Raw genomic sequence first — 20,864 nt, forward strand, 5'->3', positions numbered from 1 at the left:
GGATGGCCACATTGGTGGCCTTATAGGATGTCTGTACAGCACCATAATTCTCATTCAGGACCTGCTAGACATCAATATAAGTATTTTGTACACATGTTGACACGCTGACACAATTATCCATTCAGAAGTAGCGATAAAAAGTTTCTTAATATGGCTACTGTGGCAACCACATTGTATGTGTGAGTGGCACCATCTTGTTTTTTCTTCCAGATATTTTCACACAAATATCATATTTAAAGATAACATGAATTCATACAAGATCTTGTCGGTTTATTTCATAACAGATTTTTCCCTCATATTAATATAATCTTTTGAAAACATTTATACATTATAGTTCTAGAAATTTTTCATGCTCTCAGAAACTATTAAAATCACAGCAGAAAGTGTTATGTTATATCTTTATTCAGCACTGAAAAATATTTATGAACTCTTAAAGTTTTTTCCCCTATATTAACTTAATTTAATGAAGATTTTCAGACTATAACCTTTCGATTGGATTTATTTTTTCAAACATGGCGTAAAAAGTATGTTATAGTAACCAATTTTTACATTGCCTTCACCATTGCAGAAATCTCTATAATCAATTTCCTAGTAAAGAAAAGCCAAGAAAATAAATGGACAGTTAATATTCCTTTCAGGATCACAGACCTGAGGCAAATATGTCATTGTTAAATCAAACATTTTTATTGTGTTTCCTTAGACCTAAATATATATATATACTTGCTGTTACTCTAAACGAAGGCTGGTGATCCAGTTGATAACCTTTTGGGGGTTTTAAGGATGTCTTTAAAATTAAGGCCTTAAAAATGTTGAGATCTTATATTAAAAATGACAATTTGAGCCTTGCAGATTCATGTCCACAGGTGCTCAAATAAAAAAAAGGGGGGGGGGGGTGCAAGGGGCAAGCTTGTTGGTGTGTTATAAAATAACTGACTTATCATCGGTGTGCTGACAGGTGATGTGTAATTAAATCACTGTTGTAATATTAATAATGAGTGAGTCTGCACAAAGGAATTTCATACAGCTAAACTAGCTCAACAACTAGAGGCAATTAAGAAATATATCCACATTCGTGATTCTGTCAAATGGCAGATACAACAGCATCAGGAAGCTCAAGTGGCATTTACAGAAGGTAAAGAGCCACTATACTTGTTATCTTTTTAGGGATGTGCTTGGATTTTGCCGTCAAGCTGGAGCAGTCATAGGATATATAATAAATCGCCACGGTCGGAATTTATCCCCAAGCTGGGGTAATCGATGGGTAAAGTTTTATCCACAGTCGGGGTTTTATTCAAGCTTCAGGTGCAAGTTTTTGTGCATCTCCATGCCCTTGCATAAAACACAGTTACACGTTTTTTTATATAGATATTTTTCAGTTGTAGACAGGAATAATAAGTATTTGCGAGTGTTTGAAATGAATGGGTTCATTATGAATTGAGTGGCACTACATTTCAAAAGCAAAATTGGATTGAAATGCAAGAACTGTAGTACGGAATTAGTGTTGGTTCTGGATCGTAGAATGGAATTGTGTGTGTGTGATTGGATTTTTAACGTAGCTTGAATAATTTTTTCAGTCATATTGCTACGATGTCTGCAGTGTGGCAGTTTGTAGTGATGTATAGCACTGGGGCATCATGCTGCAAACATGTGGTATGATGTTGCACCCAGTCACATTATCCTGACACCAGGCCGATCAGTCCTAACACTAACCTCTTAATGCTGAGCGTCTAGCGAGGTAGCTGTTAATACCATTTTTGTAAGTCTTTGGTATGACTTGGCTGGGGTTTGAACCCATGACCTCCCGCTTCTGAGGCGGACGCTCTAACCACTAGGACACCGGAGTGGTCAGAATGGAATTGTAACAATTACAATGGAAGCAATTTGTATTATGCTTGTTGGGGCATTCCTCACTGATGGCTGTCAGTGACATCATCATGGGAATGTGTAACAGCCACATTTTGTAAGAACAAGGTGTAGTTGGTGAACAATACAGACACTTTTCTGCCATTTCCACTGGCATCATCTCATATGATGTTATTTAAAAAAACTTCCTACAACATACTCACAACATATAAAACCTATATGCAAATCTGATGAAAGCTGCTTGTGTTTCTGAAACACATATTCCATACTGGTGGCAAGAATGTCCAAATCTACATTACAAAAATGAAAACATTACCATCCATCTAGGAGTTGCAAATGTATGAAATCCTCTTGTTGGGTAGTTTTACTAACAGGCTTTACAGCAGGGCCTTCCATTAGATTTAAATGTGGCAGGTAAGTTGACAAAGTAGGGTGGGGGGTTGGGGGGACCTACCCCAATAGGGATAATTCATTTTTTTTTAAAGTTGCATGGTGTAAAGTAAAAGTAGATGGGCTGATAAGGAATCCACTGAATTTACAGACTAAAGGTTCAGACATTTGTTTTTAAGAGAAAAATGAAAGAAGGAAACAATACAACAGATATTTTAATATGACTTTAATGTTTATTTTCTAGATTTAATTAAGATTATGAATCAGAATCAGTCTCCAACTCCACTGTAAAGTTTATCTATTACTTCTTCTGCTCAGGCACCTGCAAATTAAAACAAAATTGTAATGCTTAAATAAAGTCATATCATCTCAGCACTAGTTACATATGCAGAAGTCATGTTAATCTGCATTATAAAAATGTATGAAATTTTCTTCACTGCACTTGTGCTTCCCTTACTATCGTTAAGCCATGATACAAGATAACTTTGCACTTACTTGTCATTTCTGGCAAGTGGATGGTGCAGTCAATTTGCACAAAGATGAATTTATTTCATCCAAATATTTCATGTGAATAAAAATTCCAAATGGAGGCACTTGTCCGATCAGACAAGATATATGCATATTGTAGTTAGCTGGACTCTAGCTCTGATAGTCCTGGGCAATAGGATAAGCTGATTTTGTTATCAGTTTAGAAATGCATCCGCTTTGCAAATGCTATGCTTTAAAAGACGAAACTGAATCCAATATTGATGAAATAAGAGTCATTTGGATTACCTTGTTTTTTATCATTCTGCGTTGGTTGGGTGCATATTTGAGGGTCTCTGATATGGTCTCTTCCATTCCATTTGCCTTTGCTTTGCCATTAGTTTTCAAGCAGGCTTCTGCAAGAGTAATACAATGTTTTAAAATAAGTTTCACAACAAAGGATGCATTGCATTTTTCTAAATGCCAGCAATAATCAATGGAATATTTTTAAAACATGTACTTTGAAATGTGGTCTCAAGTTACTTTATCAATTCATTTAAAAATCTCTGGCAAGTAACATGAAAAACACAATTTAAATCAAGCCATACTTACTTATCAAAACCTGACATATCACAAGCTCTTGAAATGCTTTTTTCCCTTTACGTCCCTTTGGACTATACTCTGGCCAGTCTTTTTGTTTTAAGCTTTTTCATCATCCTGCAGACACTATCCCCAATTGTAAACCTGCCAAGGGAGCTCAAGTATCATATCTGAAAATAATAATAATAATAATATTACTATTTTTTGATTTTGATATTATTATTAGTAGTAGTATTTCATGATCGATGTGACAAAATATGCTTGTATATAGTTATTTTTTGCCATGGTTTTGCAAGCAAATTTAATTTCTCTAACTTGAAAAAAATTTGATAACATTAACTATGCAACACAATGTACTAATAGCAATTATAAACCAAATTAACCACCGTGAATCTATTAACTTCATAAATGACATTCACTCAAGGATTGAATTAAAGTAGCCACATAATATGTAATAGTGTATATGTATTAAAATACCTGTTACATGTTCATCTCTAAACATGTTTTGGCCTACATCCGTAAGACAAAACAGCCGACCACTACATGTTCACCCCACCCCCAAAAATAATTATACAGGCACTGCAGAACTTGCATAATGCATATTAAAGTTCACAACAGCAAATAAAGGTTATAACAGTTTTTTTAAACAGAAAATAAAGCCCCAATTTACCATCTTCTTGGAGAGTTTGGGATTCTCCTCCAACCTCTGGCAAAGGCCCTCTAGTTCCTCCACTGAATCACATGGCATTGCAAGAATTTCTTCTCTATATTCTGTGTCTGGGCCTTGTGTATGAACTTGGAGGGCCAGCTGCTCCAACAAATTCTCAATATTTGTGTCCAGTTTCATAAGTACATTGAACTGGAAATCTGTAACAGATTTGTGATGAAATTAGTTTTGAAAGATCAAGATCATTATTATAAACTCCTTAAAAAGATCTGTACAGTGAACATGGGTTTAACAATGAAATATATTTATGGAATGAAATACATGGTTTTTGTACAGTTTATATGAAAACTTTTCCCTATAATCCTTTATTTTTTTATTCCCTGGATATGTTGTTTCACTGCTGGTTTCTGTAAAGTCTGCATTCAATGTAAATGGTTTAGGCGTCTGACTTACACAAGACAATGGTATACATCAGAAAGAAAAATAAAAAAACCAATGGAATGATGAACAGTCGACACATCAATGAAAAACAATTCATTGTTTATTTGCACAAATAAGTCTTGAACAGTATGTTTTATGACCTATAATTTAATTAATTAACATCTCACAATGTTCTGAAATAACAGTATCTAAGCTACAAGAGCTTGTGCTTTCATGTCATAATCTTCCATTTTGCAAACAAATTTTGATGTTGAATCAATGTATATGACCTTAGCATTGAACACTAACATTCAAAATGTCTACAAGATGACTATTATCAACTGAAGTGACAACAAACCAATGAGTTTTACGTGCATTGAACATAAGCATTTTTAAATGCTACAAAATGTGTTTTTAGTGTATGGCCACAAATTACCCAACATTTTGTCAAACATAAAACAGTTCTACTACCTTAGATGAGAATTAAATTCATAAATACAGTGTATAATTGACCTACTCGTATTTAGAGAGCTGTAAATGAAATAAGAGATTATATAAAAGTCAACACCTGTAGTATTTGTTTCATTATTCTATAATGTCCATTTTTTTTTCCATCCTCAATACTTACTACTTGCAGAGGAACTGGCAGAGAGAAATCTTTATATTCTCCACTCCAGAGTGGATGGGGATGGTGATGGTGTTGTCCTTCTGGATGCAGCTACAAGTATAAAGATTATCATTACTCCTTAATTGCAGTAAAAAAGAAACAAAGAAATCAGACTGGATTTTTTGGCATGTAAACAAAATGCATACTGGTTGCAATGACCACTGTATATAAAGCAGTGATACAATATATCACAAAATGCATTCTTTTTTAACAAAACTTCTAATCTCATATATACAGCATCATGAGTAAGTAAGTACTCTTAAACACATCTTATTAAACAGACAGAAAAATGATGAAATTTATACATACTTTTGATAAAGAATTTCCAATTGTGGCATGGTATAAAAGCAATTGATAAAAAATAAAAAGAGACCAGATAAACTAAATAGAACATACCAGCAGGATAAGAGGAAATCTTAGAGTCTGCAAAATACTCTCCATTTCAGGAGGTTTTGGATGAGATGGCTGACCAGAAAGGTTTCCACTTGAGATTTTCATCTTTAAATAATCATCCTAGAGTGCACCAAAGTCATGTGAACTTGATCCAATTCCAACATTACTGCTGCTTGAGTGCTTAGATCCAGTATTGCCTTCACTAACTGATGTTATTAATACCTCTCTCTCATCAGCATAATTTCCATCATTTTTCAAAACTCCCATTGTAAAACCTCTGCTGAAGAAACTAACACTACACCATAAGGATTTAAAGAACTACTGCCCGGTTTCTAATCTCCAATTCATATAAAAAATCTTACAAAAGGTTGTTCAATCCCAGCTTGCATCTTGTCTGAATTCAAACAGAGTTTTTAGCAATGTACAATCTGCATATTGCCCTTGCCACAGGACACAAATTGTGTCTGCAAATAGATTACACTCCAGCCCAGTTGATCTATGTTGTGGTGTTGCACAGGGGTCTGTTCTTGGACCTGTTCTCTACACTCTATACACTCAGCTGCTCTCAAGTGTCATAGATCATCATCCAGTGTCTCACCAATTGTACACTGATGACACCCAAATATACAAATCTAGCCACCCAACTGAAGTTGATGCTACCATCCAAGGTGTAGAGATGTGCATTTCTGATGTGAAATCATGGATGACTTGTAACAAGCTGCAGATGAATGATGATAAAACTGAGGCCATTCTGATTACAACACAAAGACTTTCTCATTCACATCCTTTACCTCACACAATAAATATCAGCAACACCAACATTAAATTCACACAATCAGTACAAAACCTAGGTGTTACTCTGGACAGTACTCTCACATTGCACCAACATGTCATGAACATATGCAAGGCTGCATATCTTGAGCTGAGACGCATCAGCTCCATTCTCAGATATCTTTCAGTTGATGCCACTAAAACACTTGTGTGTTCATTACTACTTTCAAGACTGGACTATGGTAACTCAATTCTGTCTGGTTCATCTTAATATCTACTGCAGAGACTTCAAAAAGTTCAAAACATAGCTGCTTGGATCATACTTAGAGTACCACAATCAGAGCACACCTCCCTGCTGCTCTGTACCCAACACTGGCTATCCATTCGATCCAGAATCAAACACAACATTAGTTCTCTGTGCTACGTTTTACTGACAGACTCTAGTCCAACATACCTATCCGACCTCACCTATGTGTACACACAAGCAAGATACTTACACTCCTCTTCCGACAATCATATACTCATTATTCTCACTATGAAAACAAAGTCACATGGACAGCATTCTTTTGCATACCAGGGCCCAGCAACATGGAATGAATTGCCCACTGAACTTAGACACAAAGACGCAGTGATCCCATTCAAGAGTGCTCTCAAAACTACTTATTCTGACTACAAAAACAAACTTAATGACTTAATAATGTTAACTACCTTAAATATTCTCAGCATGTTTTTTATGTTTTCTAATTGCATGGTGTTTGTTTTTGTAATCATATCATTGTGTATGTTTTTATGTTGTCTAATGTTGCAAAGCGCTTAGAGCTTCTAAAGATTAGGCACTATACAAAGTCCTCATTATTATTATTATTATATTTAGCTTGGATGAATATTTTTTAAATCTGTGGCCATAACTAAAAAATGGGATTTTGTTTTATGATCATAAAAGTATGTTGGACACCATCCATGATGTACAATGCTGTCTGACATTTCTATGCACCTAATGTTTCCATCTCAAATATTAAAGCAAAATGCATACCGAATTTGACAGATTGACGAAAATAAAAAAAAGCAATGCTTACCATTTGAAAAGAGGCAATTGTCACTAGAACATTCTATTCAAAATGATATTAATTTTGGACACAGAGGATACCACCCCCATGTTTTCCTGACTCGTGATATGTCGGCCTATTCTGTGCACAGCTTTAAAAGATGTAATGTTTATCCATCGAGCTATAAAAATGAAATACATTTACTGTAGACTGTTTCTGTCAGCAGTTAAGTTGAGTAATTAGGTCAGGTTTATAGCTAGTTTACAAAATTCAATGTAGAATGCCAATAAATGACAAGATATATTTTTGCAAACTAAAGTGATCTTGAAAAAAGATTAGTAAAGTTTAACATTTTATAAAAAAATAAGCTATTATGTGGAAAAGAAACAACAATGAAATAGGATGCAATGTGTTTACGTCTAGTTTTGGAAGGTACCGTCTCTAAGGTACCATCATAATTGTACCGTAGATTAATGGGTGGAAAGGCCATTGAAAGGTAAGGGCAGTGCGGAGACCATCGAGTATGTTCCAGAATAGCTGAATCTTTGTAGATACATAGATCCATTCGTAACTTCAGTCCGCAAGCGAAACACTGTACTTCGTATCCAAATCCTGACTCAGGTCCGAAGTAGACAAATCCTGTTCTAGCTAGAACATACGAAGAAGGTAATCCTTCCCTATCCGTAGGCCATTTTTGAAACGTGTCCAATCGACGGGCACAATCACAATAGTCAGGTAAGAAGACTGGAAAATGGTAGGGTTTGAACTTGGAGTTCTCACTGGATTTCTCACTCGATTCTTGCTGTGGCGAAGTCATCCTTCTGGTGGGTGGCTATCCTCTTACAACCAATGTTTTATACCGACATGTCCATACGGCAAAGTAAAGTGGGTGGGAAGCCGCACTCGCTTCTGCTACACGATTTGATAGACTTTTTCCAAGGGTCGACTGACGATGTGGTGTGTGGGTGAACGTACAATCTTGTTGGGTTGATAGGTGGTCACTTTCTCTAGACTGCAAGGCTTCTTTCAATACGCCAGAGTTGACCACTCGACTGGTACGATAATTCAGAGTAAGTCCTTTCACTTTACACTTCGTGTGCACTTCTCCTTGTTTGTCCCAGTATTCGTAGCCGTAATTTTTGGGACCGCCACTGACGAAACTTAGAATCTTGTCATCGGGGTGCTCGTCTGTCCAGGCTCCTAAACGGTCTCCTTCGATGTCAGGGTGCTGTTGACTCGGGTGATCGATATAAATGCAACTGTCTATGTCAAAGTACAAGACACGTTCCCCTAACAGTTCTAAAGCTTCGTACAATTTTAAGCGAGCATGAGCTGTCATGTAAGCTGCAATGATGACATTTCCAAAGGGGTCATCTTCTACAAAGTTCAGATCTTCTTCGTAATTCACCAAGATCAAATCCTCACGAACGACGTCCACGTGTTTCATGAATTTGGCTTTGTAGTGAATCATCTGAAAGTAGCGGGAAGGTTCGGTCAAATACTCCGTCTTGGGTAAACACGGTCATTGTGCCATTTTACCCCACAAGCAATTTAACATCACTTTGGCAAACGATCGCCTGCCTTCGTTTTTCTCAATGTGATCTAAAGTAATGCCTTCTTGTGCCCAGAATTTCTCTCTGAATGTCTTTTGGTCTTCGGGAGTGTGACACCAGGACAGATAGCCACTGGCTTCTTGCTCAGTTTCAAAAAGGCATCCACGTAGTCTGCGAAAATGCCTTTCTGCGTGGGGTCACCCTTGTGGAATTATTGTGTCTTGGGAAAGTGGCAAATTTCGTACACTTCTAACAGTTGGTATCTCATGTTCAGAGCTTTGAACAATTCTACGCTGACCCATGTCCCCGTCAAGGCCCGTTCTTCCTGGGTGTGATGACAAGGTTGATCTTGGTTGCACGTTTCAGCACAAGTACGGCACAAAGGAAACATAAGTTTGCCTTGGCAATGGCGAGGTAAGACGGGATGGTATAGGTTCGTGGGAGGAAAAACTTTGCACTTGATCAAGCCTTCGTATTGTCGAATGTTTTTTAGGTCGATGTGTTCGGTGAACAATTGTGGGTGCCCTGCAGGAAAGCAACAATATTTGCACACGTAGGGATACAGTGAACACACGTCCAAGTATTTGATTTCTTCTCCTTTCTCTTCGTCAGCTTGGTACAGCAAACAGGTGGCATTGGTCCTTCCTCCGTACAAACTATCACTTGGGTTCAGGGGGTCCATGAACTGGTAACTTTCCATGAGGCGTTTAAACTCGGGATCGGTGTTCAAACGGTGATTGTATTTGTGTTCCCACATTTCCACCACTTGGTATCCTTCCTGTTCTAACTTTAGGCCTCGCTGACAAATGGCCTGGTACAAGTCTTCCATGGTTCGTTGTAAGAACTGATTTTTAGTGCCGCGGTCAGGGTAACAGACGGGACATCCGTGAAATAAGCAACCGTTAAACTCGTACATGATCTTGGGGTTTTCTAAGTCCCAGCCATCGACCGAATGCATTCCGATGATCTTTTCGCCCTGTCCGTTGCGGGCATGCTGAATCCATTTGTCTTCCTTGTCGCACAAGTAATGCAACCAGCATGGGGCTTTGACCAAGTATTGACGTTTGACATAGTTGGTCGTTTGAGGACTGATGACAGCCACAGTGTTTTCAAGCATGAATCGTTGTCGGTAGACTAAGGAAAACGCTTTGGCAATGGTGCAAGCCTCTTTTAAATGATCAACCCCTCCGTGTTCCATGAACAGTTCTCGAAATTTTCCACAGCATCGCCGTAAAATGTCTATGTCGGAACGACGATACTTTAGCATTTCTTCCTGAAAGTCGAAAGGGTCGGAGGCGTGAGCCTGGTACCAAGCGTAGAAAGTCTCTCGTTCGGTACGCATGTTGTCAGGGTCGTAATAGTGAGCCTGAGGCAAATGGGGTAGAACGGCGTGTTGATTGGCTTCTGTATTGAAAAAGTGTGGAAAGTACCCTTTAGCCATTTCTGTCATTCCAAACATTTTAGGCATTCGATTCAAAGTCATGACTAAGAAGCTCATCGAATCTTTAAACTGCACTTGTCCCACATGCATGAAAATGATTTTGGCTCCGTTCAAAGTGATTTTAGGATGCTCGATACCACGTTCCGTATAGCATCTCAAAAGAAACTGTCCATCGTATCCGGAGAAATTGTGAGCCATCACCGTGGCATGGTGATGACATTCTCCATAATAATGTTCGATGTCCTCTTTACTCCACGTCTTGTCGATGGGGTCTAAGACCCATTGTGTGAAATCGGCTAGTGTGTTCGGTCCTTGAAAGATTTTTTCACGCCCTCCAGGAATCTTACTGCAGTGAGGGCAATAACTCAAGATAGGTTCTTGAATCACTTCTCGCACGCTCGATAAGCCACGCAGAAATTAGGAATGTGAATACCGGTCTCTTGCATGCATTCGAAATCGAAAAAGATGAAATTGCCTTTCTTCTTCTTGTGACCATCCTCTTTCTCTGGTTGGGATTGGTATTTTTGCACGTAGCATTGGTGTTCCAAGTCCACGATGCAGTGACAAATGTGACATTTTTTCTTTCCTGAACATACGTGTGCCTTGGTACTGTTGATACATAGACCTTGTCCACACATTGGGCACAATCTCAGGAGTTGACAAGCACATTTCTTCTGTGAACCTTGCATCTTCAGATGTTGTTGGTAACAGGCAGGGCTGACAAACGTGCGCAGACAAGCAGGACAATGCACTGGTTCTTGCCCTTCGCTCAGACAGGGTTGAGAGGCCAAACATCCTGAGCATTTCGATCCACAATGTTTGTGTTGCTCTCGATTATTATAACCATCATAAGTCACATTTCTCACAGTAATATTTGTATCCCAGGAATCCAGTGATAGTGGTAATGGTATCGAAATGGTCATCGTGATGATAGAGGTGAATGTATTTTCCATCCTTAAAGTCTTTCCCTCGAAACAACAGAGACCCGCGCACTTCTTGAGGGTGCACTTTCAAGGTGAATCGTGGAGCTAGGGCATCTTGCAATTTTTGCATCTCAGGAATGCCACAGGATGTGTCTTTGGACAGGCATGCTTGTTGTAACAGAAGTTCTGTTTCATTTCGTTGTTTGGCTCGGTTCGATTTTCGAATGTTCTCCCAGGCTCTTTTCCATTCTACCGTGTCGTTCTTGTCGGCATAGGTTCATCCCACCACGATGGCTCGGGCTAAACACATGTGGTCTTGAAAATTGTTAATTTGGACAAGACTTGTTTTGGTAATGCGAAGGTTGTTGACCAGTAAGGTCTTTCTGCATTGTCCGGTCCCTTGAGGAGGAGAGACGTGGGTCATGTCCAGTGTGGCTTTTCCATCGGTGATGTCAAACTGGTCATTAGATTGTTGCACGTGTTGAATCTTGTCCATGACTTTGGAAGTGGTCAATTCTGCAGGGCTGCTAAACTCGATCCAAACAGGGGATTTCAAGCTGTCATGTTGTATGGAAAGTCTCAATCGATCATCTTCTTTGGGTTGACATTGTCGCTTGAGTGTGGTGAGCAAAGAATCCCACATGTCGGTGATGAACCCTTCTGCTTTCTCTAACAGTACTTCAGACTTGAAATCTTTAAACTTCACTGTGTATTTGTAAGCCGTAGTTCTAAATTTTCTAGAGGGACGCTTTTCCGTCTCTCGATTGTCATAGTACTTTTCAGGGTTGACTAAGGGTGGTAAACTTTGTTTAGAGGGTTTGGATTCTGGTTCACTCATGTCCTCTTCAAAATCACTGGCATGAATTTGTGCCAAGACTTCAGCCCTGGTACGAGGCGATAGATCACGTTTCTGCCTCTTACTTTCTTCTTCTTTCTTCTCAAATGAATTGGATCATTTCATCTCGATAGCAAAAAGTCAAATGACTAAAGTTTAAACACCATGGACTAATTTATAGTCATAGCAGACCAGCGTATATAAAGGGTATGTGTCTTGTCCTTTCACTATTCATTTCACTCTCAAACCGAGCACAACGATGGAAGAGACTACCCAGATGGAACGTTTCATCAGAGCTTTGCGAGGGGTCATTAGAAAATTCTCTTCAGACCAGCCGAGGGAATACTCTCCTTCCTTTCAAGATAAAAGTCAAGATACTTGCTATATCTGTCAGAAGAAAGGGCATTGGTCTTCAGAGTGTCCAGACCGTCAAAAAAGAAAAAAAAGGGGTTAGAAGAGACAAAAGTCAAGATACCTGTTATTATTGTCAAGAAAAAGGACATTGGTCACCAGACTGCCCAAAAAAGAAACAAGAGGAGTCAGAAGAAGAGAGGGATTCTTCAGAGGAAGAGGAAGACAAAGAGGAAGAAAACAGACAGGTGAAGAAAAAGAAACAGGAGAAGAAAAGAAGGGAAGAAAGTGAGGAGGAAGAGGAGGAAAAGACTATGACGGTGAAGAAATTAAAAAAACAGAGAGTGAACAATGAGACAGAATAAGTCTATGAACTTTTTAAAGTGCTCTGTTGTGAATTGTGAATTGTAAATATTTATAAAAGAATAAATTAATTATAAAAGGTAAGTGTCTTTGGGTTTTGATTTTAAAATGAGAACCTACACTCACGCACACTCATACACAGACAGGTACTATTGGGTAAAATGTTTTTTTTTAGTTATTGGCAACTGAAAGTCTATCTCTTTTCGAGAGACGTGGATGGCCCTGAAAAGGGCCTTTTTTGGTGTAAGGGGTGAGTTTAAACAATCAACTTTAACTGTCTTAAGCCTTTGCCATGGCCAAGGCCTACTTCTGGACTGCGTACTGTTGATGATGATTTCGTTGAAATCACTAAGGGTGGTGCAGTAGGCGTAGTCACAGGGTTGGAGTGTTTAGCTTGGGAAGGTCGTATTCTCTTCGGCCGTAATAAAGAAGTCTGATACATTTGTTTCAGACTTCTTAACTCCGCTAAAATGTCTAACAGTACTGTGACCGTTTGATTTTGACACCCTTGTTTCTTTGCTGCTGCTTCTTCTTCTTCTTGTTTTTTTCTTACCTCTTCTTCTTGCTGCTGTTGCTGTAGGAGAAAAGCTTGTTCTGCTTCCTTTTGCTGTTGTATAAATTTCTCCAATTCTTCTTTCTGTCTCTGTCTAAAATTTTCCATGTGCGGTAATGAAGGAGAAGGTGACGAAGGTTCAGGAACAAATTCTTGCAAGGTAAAAAAATCCACAAAATCCCAATTCACCTCTTCTGAAAGTAAGTCTGGGTTCCCTTGGGTAGTCTCCACCATCAGTGCACCCCAACTGATCGTTTTCTGAGTTTCCGTCATGTTGAAAAACTGTCGCTTAGATTGACTGCGCACAGGCACTAGCGAATCTATATAGACTATGTGACGTCAAAGACTGCTCTCTTCGGATTGGACGTGGGCGGACTGAATTTTGTAACGCGTGTTTGGATTGGTCAACAAACTCAATCCGTTTCAATCCTTCCTCCCCCTATAAATAAGTACAGTTCACTGCATTCCTTCACCTGTTACTCAGCACCCCAACATGTGGACCGACGTACAATCTTCAACGCTTGTGTCTTCGATGATGTTCCGGACGGACATATCAATGTATGTCCGATCCAACTGGACAGTTATCCACAGGACAGACACCAGCCTGTGGATGCGAAGAATCTTATGTGGAGCATCAAGGATGCCTCAAAAGAGTCTTAATCTATGGTCCTGCAGTCAGGCGCAGCCTAAGGTCAAGAAGAAGATGTCACAGATGCCCTTTATGTTAAGGGTATATTAACATAAAACCAAAGGCCCTTTTCAGGGCCATTCCTATCTCTCGAAAAGATCTTGACTTTCAATTGCCTACCCCATTTTTTATTTTTTTGTTTAAAAAAATAATAAAAAAATAGAGACCCCTCCCTGTTTCAATTTTCGCCTGTTCCATTTTCATAGCCCCATCAGGTCGGGACCTTATTAAAATAGGGTCCCGACCCTGTTCCATTTCCCCTAGTCCCAAGACAGTCCCACGATTTATTCCCCATGTTCAATTTCCCTTGTCCCTAGAGTGAATAGTTTTTTTTCTTTCTCCCATGTTAAATTCCCCTTGTCCCTAGAATGGATTTTTTTTTTCTCCCATGTTAAATTACATAGTCCCCAGAGTGGATATACCCTTTTTAACATGGAAGTTCCCTAGTCCCTAGACCGTCCCTATTCACTACTACCATTGTCATTACCAGCCTGAAACCCAATTTAATGCCATCTGTATAAATTCATTTCAAATAAATATGATGATATGGTTGAAGTGTAAAGTCTAGCAAGTATTCTGTTTGCAGATTTTACATTTTAGATATTATAGTAAAGTCATATTTTCTCTTGTTTAGTAAACTTTATTGCAACTGGTTCCAAAATAGTAAATCTTATTTAATGTTCATTCACCAGAATAGGTATTAACACAATCCCGAATTAACTGTATGGTACTAAAATATATCCTGATCTTGTGTGAGATTGTAATATACAGAACTATACCTCAAGACAACAATAATATATTGAATTTATATTGTATCAAGACTGTCATGGTTTTGAACTCCAACTTTATTCAGGTTTTTTCATAATAAATGATCATGTTGTGCTATGGTTGAAAAGAAATCAAAGTTCAGTTTAACTCCATTCTCTCCACATTTGTCAGTTGTTAAGAGGCATACTCATCCTCAGTGTTATAGTAAAATGTAATCTTATTTGGATCAATCTTGGTGGTGTAATATATGAATGGAGAAAGAATATTATCATCCAGATTAAAATATGTTTTATTCAGACTCTACTAAAATTTTTAGTTGGATATGGGTTACGGAGCCTGATGTGTACGAACAAAGCAATGTGTACCATGACCTTTTTAATTTAACATTTTAAACTCCTGCAGAAGAAAGAGATTTTTTAGATCCATTAAACTGTATTAACAAAAACATTTCTTCAGTATGATTTTCATTTACTTAGTATTGACAAAACTCATATTTTAAAGTTGTTGTTTTTTTGTGTTTGGTTTGGCCTTTTATGGTAAACCAACACAAGTAAGTTATTTAGTGCCAAGGCACTTTAAGTATAGTGCCTTGCCCAAGGACACACCATGGTAGCTAACCCAGGTTGGTCTGATGGTAGAATTTGAACCTACCTTATTTCACAGGTCCAGAAAGCTAACCACTGAGCCACTACAGCTCCCCATCTTATAGTGGAATGCTGGTATAGTTTATGATCAAGAAGGATGGGTTGGGGTATGCATGTTGCATCTGAAAAAAGTGATGGAATTTTTGTTTACATAATATTTTAGTCATACAATATGAATAATTTTCTATAGATTTAATATGTATCAGATCAAGTTAAGAAAAATCATATATTCTGTTTCCTGGGAATGTACTAAAATTCACTGTTATTGTTTGATTTTTTGGTAGTAAGCTTACTTGGTATTTTTTTCTTTTTAACTTGAATACCTAATTTGTTAACATCCTATTCTAAATCTTCATAGTTCTGTCTATTAAGTGACAACTGTTGATACATGTAGGGAAGTTTTTGTTTATATCTTTTGATTTTTGTGATTCTGGAAGTTGCAGTATTTGTTGTTGTATTATTAACCATTTCAGTAATTTAATGAATGCAGAGTATACTGCTCTATAAATGAAATTTAAGGGAAAATAATGTAAAAGTATGTTTCACTGCAAATATATATTGTTTAAAATAATATATCATTTATCATATGACTATTCAATTGTGGTAACTAATATTCCATCCAATATCTATATATTAAAATATGTCTTTTCATACAGCTGGCGATCATTTAGATACAAGTCCAATTGAACATAATCAAATTGTCAATGCAGGTGTTTTTATTAGTAATAGTATTGCAAGTATAAGTGTTAGTATTAAGATTTCATATACAGGTATGATAAGTGTATCATAATGTTTAAATGATGCTCCTTGTTACAACATAAAATATGTTCATTGAAACAAATGGTTCACTGGTAAATTGGCAGCAAAGGTCTTCACTGAATTATGCTGCATAAACTATTTTACAATAAAACATATATGATGCATCTCAATTATGATGAATGTGAGGAGGAGGATTAATAATAATGCAATTTAAGTTATCTTCATAACATAAGTTCTAGCAGATGTGTAATTTTTATGTGGTTCATCATCAGTTTGAAACTGGTCTATGATTTCTGGATCTGGACATATCTGGTCCCCTGCTGTTGTGCTGCTATGGTCTTTACAGTTCATTAGGATATCAGTTACACTTGGTTTACATTTAGAACCCCATGGGATGGAATGCCCAGTTTGAAACTGAGAGAATGGTTAATTATCCATAATATAACTCCTGCAGTTATTATTAGGTTTGATATCAAGGTCTTTCTTTAAAAGCTTTTCAACTCAGGTTCTGTTCTACCATACAGATAAATAAAGTCAAATTCAAGGCTTTCAGATTTGTCCAGTTTGTTTCATGTGTTGCGGCAGACAGACTGTATATTGCCACTGTACCATATAAATATTAGTGCTTAGTCTGCTCTCAGTTGCTGTGGTTTGATTAGTTACAAGTGTCATCACATGTGACTAATTATTGACCAATGTAATGAAACTTGTATAATTAGAAGGTTGTATTTAAAAACTCTAAAGATCTTAAATGTGTGCTAGAGGGTAGGGTTAGCAGTTATACTCCCAATTATGTTTGTGATGAGCAAAAGCAGCTGCACAAATTTGAGCTTTTAGTTTGGTTCTGGTAGGGTCAAAGGATGCAGGTACATTTTACATTCATTTTTTACTAGAAATAGCTATTTTCAATATTTTTCTGTGACAAGGCAACTAAAAGAATCAGTATGTGCCTTATGCATGAATAAAGTTCACTAGTACTATAACAAATTAGCATACTTTTCATCACCCCTCTACCATCAAGATTTTTTTATATTTACCTCTGTAGCAGACACAAATAAAAGTCGGCAGCTCATTTGCAGACTAAGTTACGCATATGATCTCCAATGCTCATCTAACTGTGACAGGCAGTCACCAACAAGCCAACCTATTTCCATGCCTAACTCAAAGTAAATCTGAACCACATTATAGATTTAGCTTATGTGTAAATTTATAAATGCTAGGCTTGTGATAATTAGGTTCATGCCTTCTACCTTAAAAATTAGAGGGATGTCAAAATACGAAACTATCCAGTGAGACCTATGATGTTAATTTTAATCCCTATGGGATTTGTGACATAAAAAACCCAAATGCTTTATGTATTAAAAGGTGACTAATGGGGGCAGGATCTGCAGTGAATCAATGGTTAGTATGCTAGACTCCTGATAAAAATGTTTGTGTTAAAATCCTGTTATCAAGTCAACCAGGTTACCTACTGCAATGTACCCTTGCCTTACTCCAATTCCCTCAGTACTCAGTAAACAACTAGTGTTGCTGTACATAACAAAACCAGTCCATATTGATTTTACATATTTTACTAAATCCTGACAAAAATAATTCTCTAAATAAAGAATGATTAATATGTGATGGTCTCGCATGTAATCAAACTCTTCCAAGCTTTTAATGATATGAACCGATTTATCAATGTTTATCAAATTTGCATGAAAAACTATTTCTTATTTGTCATCAAATATGTTCAATGTTTTGATCATATAAGCATTTCTGCTACATTAGATCAAAATAATCTTTTTGTCAGAAATAGAGCCCTTATAGTATTTGCAAGTCAACCAATCAGATGCAGAATTTGAGTTTAATATGAATGAATATTTTTTTTACAAAATTGCTCTTTTGCTATATCTTGATGAGATAAATCTATTCACCAAGTCTGATAAAATTAATGAGAAATAGTTTTAAGAGCAGTAGCAAGAATGGCTAGTGAGATGTAGAACCACCACATTATATGCATAGATTTTGCTTATAGCCTCAGACATACAAGCAAATAATTAAACAAGTCAGATCTAAATTGGATCATAAACACTGTTGTGCAAATCATAAGAAACTCTGCCAATCAGATGCAAGGTCACTTCACTACCATACCTTTATCACACTCATAATAAGCATCATTGTGAAACTTGACTATATAAGCCCAATGGCCAAGCATGATCAAACTTGAATCAGCAGTAGTGGTTATAACCTCATGTATTTGTATGCATCTTCACTTCTTCAATCTAGATCTCATTTATATAAGCATGTATTCTAAGTTTAGTAAAAACTGCACTACATGTATAAATATTGCATGCGGTGGTAGCATACTCAGATGAAAGATCACCTTATTATTATTAATGGTTAACACTCATCAAACTTCAAGGACAACTTAATGCTTTTAGCCTACATTGTGGAAGTATGGCTTTTAGGCTGGTTAAAAAACTCAACTAATCTTATACATGATCACATGTATATACTTGGATTTTGCTCATTATTAGATTTATCCAAGATGTTGATTTAAGCCCAAAACCAAGTTTTATATAAACAAATTGATCAGAACTATGGACTCCAAAGTAGCTAATTTCTTACTGTTGAAAGACAGAAGGGGATGTGAAATAAATAACACACTCTGGGCCATTACATAAACCCACTTAGCCTTTAAACCAGTTGAGATAAAATATCAACAATAATGTTAAATAAGATTGATAAATTATGTTTTCTCACATTACCTCTAGCCCTTTTCAACATGGATGGTATTTTTCTTCCACATATGTCAGCTCTTAATTAGTGGCCCTTTCCCATCATGAATGTTGTAGGTGAAACTCTCAGAATTAGGCTTTTTAATTTATATCTGTAGAAGAAAAAAAACTATTGGTCTGCATATATCAATGTCACCATTTCTGTATTAGATTAAAATACCATATGTGTGTGTGTGTGTGTGTGTGTGTGTGTGTGTGTGTGTGTGTGTTAATTTTAGAATTTAAGCAAACTTGTCTCCATGTGTTTATTTTAAAACTGATGATGATAACACATAACAGGTTCAATGGATAAAATGTTATTTCTTACTTCTTACAACTGCTCATTATCTCTGAATTTACATTCAATGTTTGTTTTAATTAACATATTTGGGATAATGGGCAAATTATTTATTTTGTAGTTTATCATTATATCATTTACCAGTCTTTTATCATTCAAATATGTAAAATATAGTACCATTATACTGACTTCATATTCTATATGATATCCCAGCAATACATATTAAGCAGATAAGTGCAAATAAAAATGTTCCGAATGTAAAATTTACTCCAAGCTCAAAGAAGATCAGCAAAAGATAATATCCAACAAATTACCAAACAAAAAGCGAAGTTAACGCAGTTACCTTTATTATGATGTCTTCAACACCAACGGTACTGTACAGCTACGTCTTCTGAGTTTTACCGTCATCTTGTCTTTCAAACCAGAATTAATTTCTTGAGCTCTTACAAAATAAAGAAACTTTTAAATACTATAATTTAAGCAGCTTCTTTACATGCCATCAGATAAATTATGGCACTTTTCATTGTTGCATCTGTTTGATTGTACAATTGCTAATGATGTTCAATGAATCAACTTCAATTCATCTGCTGTCTGAAATCCCGGTTCAGTTGGTATTTTCTTCCGCGCATGATGCCGTGTAAATAAAAGATACGGTCGACATTCAAAGTGGTTTAGGTTAATTTATTATTTTTCTTTATTAAGGTCATTTGCAGAAAGTGTTTCGCTAGGGTGAGAAAAAAAATATAACAAAAAGAAAACTTTCTTTTCCAACGCTAATACTGTATATATTTCAATTTGTGATTGATGCTATAAATAAAAAAAATAATAATAAAGCATTTTAGCCCGTGGCTTCGGCACGGCACTCGTTTTTGTGGGTTTTTTAAAATGTTGTTAGTGTTGTTTTGGGGTTGTTTTTTGTGTGTGTACCACACTAAAAAACATACCAGGTATTAGGCCTAACGTAGGAAAAGAAATTATCCTCTATTTATTACTATTCTTACTGTCAAATGACGCAAAAGTGATCAAATTGCTATTAAGATTTTGTTTTGTATAACACTTACCGCTCGTTTTCCTCGAGATAAAGCAGCCACTTCAAAATGATTATAAAATCTGTGACAGATGAAAAACGTGGTTTAAATAATTCGTAATCGCCTGCCTTAAAATACTGTAGGAATTTGCTAATGTATTGCATGGCCCTCGTTTGAATAGATACCAACGATCATGTATATCGACCAAAATTTGTATATTCCTGCCCACAATCATGTATTTTGTATTAAACCGTATATTACACGAGCGCTCTGTGGCAAACACGGGGGAGGGGGTCTCTATTATACCCAGAAGCGTAGCTATGATATTTTGCGCCCGGGGACGAACTATAAAATTGGCGCCCCAGCCCCCTCCCCGTTTAATCACATTTTTGAATATTACCCTTGTTTACTTATTATAATGTAACGTTGTAAGCCTCATTTTGGCGCCCCTGTACCTTGGCGCCCGGGGACATATGTACTCCCCTTCCCCCCCCCCCCCCCCCAGCTACGCCTCTGATTATACCTGCTGTATCAGTTGAGAAATATATTGAACAGATCAGGCCCCAATACTCTCGCTCTGAAAAACATTAAAATAATTATATGCAGAATATCGGTAGGT

At 36.9% G+C, this 20,864-nt stretch overlaps 1 long non-coding RNA gene across 3 annotated transcripts; it reads right to left on the reverse strand.

Moving 5' to 3' along the window:
• Positions 1-2,466: 2,466 nt before the first annotated feature.
• On the reverse strand, positions 2,467-19,729 carry LOC149776065 (uncharacterized). 3 transcript variants are annotated; one of them, XR_016416205.1, is made up of 6 exons: positions 5,469-5,883; positions 5,034-5,123; positions 3,989-4,185; positions 3,331-3,488; positions 3,028-3,134; positions 2,467-2,575 (listed from the first exon to the last, which is right to left on the reverse strand). It is a non-coding gene; the product is annotated as an uncharacterized LOC149776065 (long non-coding RNA). The 3 variants fall into 3 exon arrangements; XR_016416207.1 differs by lacking the exons at positions 3,331-3,488; positions 3,989-4,185; positions 5,034-5,123; positions 5,469-5,883 and adding exons at positions 15,409-15,523; positions 18,911-19,032; positions 19,561-19,729; XR_016416206.1 differs by lacking the exons at positions 3,331-3,488; positions 3,989-4,185; positions 5,034-5,123; positions 5,469-5,883 and adding exons at positions 15,409-15,523; positions 18,911-19,430.
• Between the last annotated feature and the right edge of the window lie 1,135 nt (positions 19,730-20,864).

The sequence above is a fragment of the Sinohyriopsis cumingii genome, chromosome 18, assembly GCF_028554795.1.
Source record: "Sinohyriopsis cumingii isolate HCF-2022 chromosome 18, ASM2855479v2, whole genome shotgun sequence".
Classification (NCBI taxonomy): Eukaryota; Metazoa; Mollusca; class Bivalvia; order Unionida; family Unionidae; genus Sinohyriopsis; species Sinohyriopsis cumingii.